Below are 7,015 nucleotides of genomic sequence, written 5' to 3' on the forward strand. Positions count from 1 at the left end.
TCCTTTCCTTTGGGTCTGAGACCCATAAACTGCAGTTGTTCCTGTTTTTCCTTTATGTCAGAAAGCTGAAAAAGTCAGGCAATGAAGGACTAGGTTGGCCATCCCTGAGTGTGATGTATGAGGTGCTCTCAGCATCACAGAAGACCACTCAGCTTTTGAAATATTTGTGTCTGCCCCTCTTTACAGCAGTGATGGTGTAACACTTGTGTTCCTGGGATCCTGAACTGCAAGCACAAAGGGTGAAATTGCCATGGCTTCACAAACTACCACTGAGACTCAGTGCTCAAGTGATCAGAAACCCAGCTAAGTGCAGCTCTGAAGTCAAGTGCAGGCACTTAAACTTCATAGCCTAGAAAGATGAGCAGTAGCTCAATCTTTGCCTGAATCCAGCTGTTTTTTCTGTGATGGATGGATCTCTTATTCCCTTTATTGAGGGCAGTGTAAGCATTGTTTACTGCATTTTGAAATTGCCATGGTTGTGCCAAATACCCCTCTACCAGGGAACAGGGTGCTGCTGAGGAAAATGCACCATAACCACTCCTGGAGCCAGCTCATCATGTCACTTGTGGCACTGCACACTTCCCCAGGCTCAGCCTGTGCTTAGCTGACTTTTCTGCCTGGCTCTTCCTTCTCCCTTGGCCCTCTCCCCAGTGAAGTACTCTGATCATTAAGGACTATCAAAGCACCATTGCATTACTGACATATTATTGTAATACATCACTTGAGTGCTGGTTTGCTGTTTTATATCATGGTGCTACATCAGGGAAATGGCAGGTGACAGGAACCCCAGACCCAGAGACAGATCACTTTTCTAAGCTTTATGGGCTGCTTTTTTTTTTTCCTGAAGACAGCAAATAAAGGCAAGGAAAGCAATACTGGACTGCTGCCATGAAACTTTCAAAACCTTTAAATATATTTATCTATACATTTTTCCCTTGACCCTGAAACATTAATTAACCAAATCTGCTGATGTTTCTATCGGAGACCACAGAGTTGAATTTATTCTGGGTCATGGAAGAAAGAACAGTTGCGCACTAGGAACTATTTCATGTATGTCTGTGTGAGCAGAAAAGAAAGATTTGTCCTTGCAAAACAAAAAATATTTTTTTCCTGAATTTAAAAAAAAAAAAGTATTATTAGTAGATCAATTGACTGTATTTTAAATGTAGTTATGAAGGTAGAGGTAGGATGGAAGGCAATTGTGCTGTTGGTGTTGATATTTTACCCTTGATAAATGTAAAAAGATTTGTTTTACCATTGCTTTATGCTGGTTCTACCTGTTCAGGCCCCCTGATATCAGTGAATTTAGTCTTGATTTACACCACTCTGAGCTCTCACATTAAAAGGAGTTTCATGCATGCTTCAAGGACAGAATAAATCCTTTTTAATACCTTATTGTGTATGTCAAGCAGTTTTCAGACCAAAATTTAGGGGAGATTGGAATACTACTACTACTGAAAAATCACATACTGGGACATAGTTGGAAGGAAGGAGAAGCATGTTTATTAAATTAAACAGAAATGATATTATGATGTTGGCTACATGAACCTGGAAGGCAAAAAGGAGAGAAAAGCTGGAAGCCAGATGTGAAGCAGAGGGAGGAAGAAGAGAGGTGGACAAGGCTGGGATCCTGTGGCTGACCAGTGAGAGGCACATGGATGGTTAATCATTTAATGCTTTTAGTACAGGAAGTTTCTAAATCTCAGGCTGGATCAACTGAATCAATAGGAGATGTAGCACATTTAGGTCATAGAAGGTGGAATCATCTCTGCTTCCACATCCTGATGCTCAGCATTGAAATTCCAGTTTTAAGCAAGTGATTCCCTGCTGAAGTCCTAGTGTTGAACACTGGGGTCCTGATAGAGCAGTGCTGGGTGAGGGATGGCTCAGACAGGATTTGTTGGCTGATTTCAAAGTTCAACTCAGGGTTACATGTGATTTTATTTTATGAGTTGGGTGGTTGCTGTGAAAAAGAAGTGACTCCTGATGCGGTGACTCCTGTGCAATATTTGTCAGTTTGTGGGACACAATCCTCTTTAATGAATGGTAATTTGTCTGTATGCTGGGTGAAGCAAGGAGTTAAAATCCTTGTCTGGGAGGGGGACAAGGATAAGCCTTGCAGGGAGTTGTGTGAATGGGCAAGAACTGAGAGGCAATTGTCTGGGCTAGGACAAGAGGTGCAAGGTCCTTGTCTTTATGGAATGAGCATTCCCTGAAGAGACCCTTAGAGAAACCAGGGAGAGAACAAGAGTTTCAATGAGTACAAGGGGTGGTGAAAATAAATGTGAGGTAATCTGACAACCAAGTCAAAGTCAACCTGGGCAGTATCTGCTGCTGCCACATCTGGAAACAGTTGGGAGCACTTACAGCATCCCAACATGTACACCCCCCTCATCTCAGAGTCATTCTGGCTCTCCTGGCAGTCCACAAGGATGGGGCAAGACTGAGACCCCAGACATGCCACACAGCAAGGTTTCTCTTCTCTCAGGAGCCCTCCATAACATGCATCTGCTGAAGAGTCTGAAGCTTATTGCAGGCAAGTTTGAAAGTCTAAATCCATTTGTGGCTCTGGACCTTACTGCCTAATAATATCACCTACACTTGGAATAATCTGAGATACTTTAGGAATACCTGTGAGACTATGGTTTTAATTTTTTTTTTCCTTGAAATGTTCCTGTCAGTTCCAGTCTGCAGGCTGTTAGAGATCTGAACTAAGCTATGAGGTGCTGAGGGAATTTCCTCCTCATTTTTTGTTGCTTAAAGCTTCCATTCCTTTTGTAGGTTATGCAGAAAACTCTCAGCATAAGCTTCAACCCCACTTTCACCCACTGCACCTTGGGACTATGAATAATTTACAATATGGATAATATTTACTGTGTGAACAGTTAGTCCATTTCTGAAAGGGAAAGCCACAGAAAGGGCAACTTTCATTATGTCATTAACTTTCAAATGTCATTAACTCCTGCACACCCTTACTCTGCACAAATACTCCCAAGCATGCCACAGCCCCTATAATTTACCAACAGAGGAGGGGGATTTAAGAACAGCTGCAAATTACTAATCAATTCAAAATATTTTCATCAGCCTTGAAACATACACTGATGCTGAGTAGTAGGAAGGAATGGATCTAACTTATTTATTTGCTCCATTAATGAATTTTTGACAAAGCTATTTTGAGAACAAGATGTGAAGACAATGCCAAGTTGAAGCAAACTAGGGCAGACTATGCCAGGCTGAGAACCAAATCCCTGCACACCAGTCTGGGAATTTCTGGGTTTAGGAACTCCTAAGTCAGTCTGGGGCTGCTCTGTGGGGATGAAGAACAAGAAAAACTGAAGAAAAAATTTAATTTCATACTTAAGTGGCTACTTGGACTTAAACTACTAACCTAAGATCAGCATTAATTTCTGTTTTGGGCTAAGGTGAGTGTCTGCATGCAGTTAAGCTCCATACTGTCTGAATCTTAATTTTTGTTTGTAGCTGCTGCACACCAACAATCTGCAAACTGGACCGGACCTTCCCTACAGACCATCTGGCTTTCATTAGGAACCCTGGCTGTAAGAGAGCCTAAAAGGGACACCTGGACTGGAAGGTGTGAAACACTGTAAGTGGGTAAAAGGCTTTAAAGGGATGCTGAGGGTTCACTCTGAGTCCAGAAGGGGTACTAGGGTTTTGCTTTGTTGATTTTCTTTGATGGTAAAACCCTGCCTCTAGTTTTTAAATCATAATTAATAGCTCATCAGGAACATTGGCTTCAGAAGTTATTACTATGTTTCAACAGATGTTCAACCAGTCAGATTATTTAATTAGCTTCATGCTCTTTAACCTCATAAATCTGTGAAAGTGGTGACAAGGGGAAGGAAAATGAATTCATGAAAATAAATCAATACCCTAGACCTTAATATAGCCTGAAAAGTTTTGATCCAAGCACCACTGAAAAGTTTGGGGAGCAAACAGACTGCTTGTCTTTGGGCTATAAATCACACATGAGCACAGTTTTAGAGGAAAATGCCCTGGATTCTCAGCACAGCATTCTTGGGAAGTGGGAAAGCTTGGAAAAGCCTTTGTGTGTAGGGAACTGGTTTGGCATTGGAGAGACCTGCCTCTGGTCCCTACCTCTAAGACTGACTTAAAATGTGACTTTCAGAAGCCCTTTGTTTTTTCCTGTCCTCCTTAAACAGGGGTAATATTGTCTCAAGCACAGTCCAACCCTAAGGATGTATCTCAAAATATCTCCAGAGAAGAGGGTTATCATTTAAGACACTGTTTAGAAGAAAACCTTCTCTGCTTCCTGTTCACCAGGAGAGTGGCTCCCTGATTTCCTTGCCTCTGTTACCTCCTTAGCTTGGGTAACAGCAGTATCACCCCTGTTATTCTAAAAGCTGTTTTATGTTTGTTTGAAGTGGGTGGTTGGTAGATAGCCTAGGAACCTGCCAACATATCAGCAGAGCCCTGAGGCCACCCCAGCCAGTGAAGATGGAACACTAAGTGACAATTTGATTGCTTCACTCACCATGGTTCATCTGCAGTACTTGGGGTTATTGCAGACAATAAGGTTATTGCTCAGTGGGTGTGAATCTGACCTTGAAAATAATCCTCCCCTGTTCAGTTTCAGGCCATTCAGTGAGCAAATATTCCTATTGCATGGCAAGAGCCAGCCATTTCCAAAATCCTGGACCAGCAAGTAGATTGTTCCTCTGCATTTACTGCACTCATACCTTGTGTGATTACAGGGGACACAAGTCGGTGAATCAAAGCATGCAGTGACCCACTTCATCCTCAATGTGCTTGGAAGTAAAGGGTTTTATTCCCATGTGTGGTATTTTAAACTGTGTTTCCCTCATCTTCATTTCTCAAAAATACTTTGTTGACAGACTTTTGCCCCTCCAGAGACCAACTTCAAACAAGACATCATTTATAGAGGAAAAACTCCATTCAGTAAGGGCTTTTTTGTTGGCTCCAGCAAACAATTTTTTTTCCTTAATTTTTCCTTCCAGCAATTTTATATAATGTGTTTCACAGTATGCCTGACTTTCACAAATCAGAGGGGATGGAAACCTGTGCATGGCAGGAATGGATTTGCTCCAGAAACTTCTGAAGGTCAGTTTTGACTTTGCTCTGAGCTCTGTGGAGTGGGATTGAGGTCAAGCATGGACAATACAGTAATTTCCTTGAAGCCTGCAATTAAATGCTGTTTTTTTGCTGCATGAACCTGGTAACACTTGCTATACAGTGTGCACAAATCATTGCTGTGGACTGTGTTTTCCTGACTGCAGCACTGCAGTGGGTCTGCTCTTCCTGATATTATTGCCATGGTAGGAGCTAGCATCACTAATTGCATTGTCTATTTTTTATAATCAGATACTTTTCCTGTGGCTGTGATATGGTTTGGTTTTCTGGTTAGCTGCTTTCTTCCACCTCCTGTGCTACCATCTACTTCTCTGCCTTTATTACTTGCTTATATCCCTGCTCAGAAATTTCCACCTATGCAGCCAGTTTAGCAGGGAGGTGAAATTCACCCTTGTTAATTCAAAGGTATAGAAGAGGAGAAATCTGGGTGTTGAGGGTGGCCATCTTTTGCATCTTCACCACCACAAAATGTAGGCTCAATATGGTTCAGGCAGTGTGACCTCTGTCCTTCTGAGGGTTAAAAACCATCATCTGCTGTGTCTGCCTGCAGCTCAGGGACACCCTTCTGCTGAAAGATCTTACTCAGGCCAGGCTTTGATGTCACCTGTGAAGAAACAGGCAAGACTCTGTGCTGGAGCTCAATTTATCTTGTTTCCTTCTTCCCATCCTGTAGGAAAACAAACAAATGATGTTTTCCTTTGCAGCCTCTGTGTAGAAATGATGTTACTTTTATATATGTTGGTCTCATTACTTTTTAGCCATGACAGAACTAAGAATGAAACTGCAAGGGAAGAAAATGCTTGTAACAGCTAAAGTTTTTTTTGTTTGATGAAAAATACCTCCCAGATAAAGGGAGACATTTTTCTCTGATAACTCCCACATTTTGTGCAGTGCATGAACAGGTAGGGCTGAGGTTTTCATGGTAACCTGTCTTTAGTACTGTTATTACTGCCAGTACCCAAACAATCTTCTGTTTTCTAGCAGTTAAAAAGAAACCATAAAAATATCTTTTAGTACAATCAGGAGGGCTTCTTTTAGAAGCTCTTCTTTTAGAACTCAAATGCCTTTAAAAACATAGAGTTTTTTTCTTCCTCTTTCATTTATTTAATTTTTTTTTTTTAAAATGAAGAATACAACAGGGATTAAAATGAAAAAGGATCTGGAATCATTTTGACTGAGAGGAAAGAAATATTTGTACATTATTCATTGTACTCTCAGTTATTCATCAAAAGTTTCATTCTTCAACTAAAGTCTTTTCCTTATCTTAAAGCCACTGACATGAATATATATCACCAAGTTAAAAAGATTGAATTACACTTCTCCTGCTGCTGCTGAGATTCATGGAAGCTCAAAGCCCAGCCTAGTCCCTAGGTGTACCAAGCCACTGCATTTTATGATTTTTGGAGAGCAACGCTAACAGGGTTTGTCTCTTCATTGTGATACAGAGATGATTGAAAATGTGCTGCTGTATTGCTTGATAAAAGACAGTGCCTAAAAGAAGAGCAGCTTTGTCATTTGAGAACATTACCCATGGGGTTTAAGAGACCTACTTGACAGCAAAAGCTCTAGCAGATTTTTTTTTTAAAGCAATATGTTCTCCATTGCCACTGTCAACAGCTTGAACAGGAGATAAGAAGGAGCTGAGATGTGATCCATAAAATCTTCCCCGAGTCTTGTGTTGCCCCACAAGTACCAGGGGAACAAGTGACATTTTCTTGCTCTGGTTCTTAGTGCTTGTTCAGGGAGAGAATCACTCTTGTTTTGTGCTGCTCTTGGTTCAAACCTCCCTGATGTCTGTTCTGTGGGTGCCCAGCTCTGAAATGAGCAGGGCAGAGCACGGTGCTGCAGGCTCAGTGTGGGGGGCTTACTGCCCACCCTGGTCACT

The sequence above is a fragment of the Erithacus rubecula genome, assembly GCF_903797595.1.
Source record: "Erithacus rubecula genome assembly, chromosome: 9".
NCBI classification, from domain to species: domain Eukaryota; kingdom Metazoa; phylum Chordata; class Aves; order Passeriformes; family Muscicapidae; genus Erithacus; species Erithacus rubecula.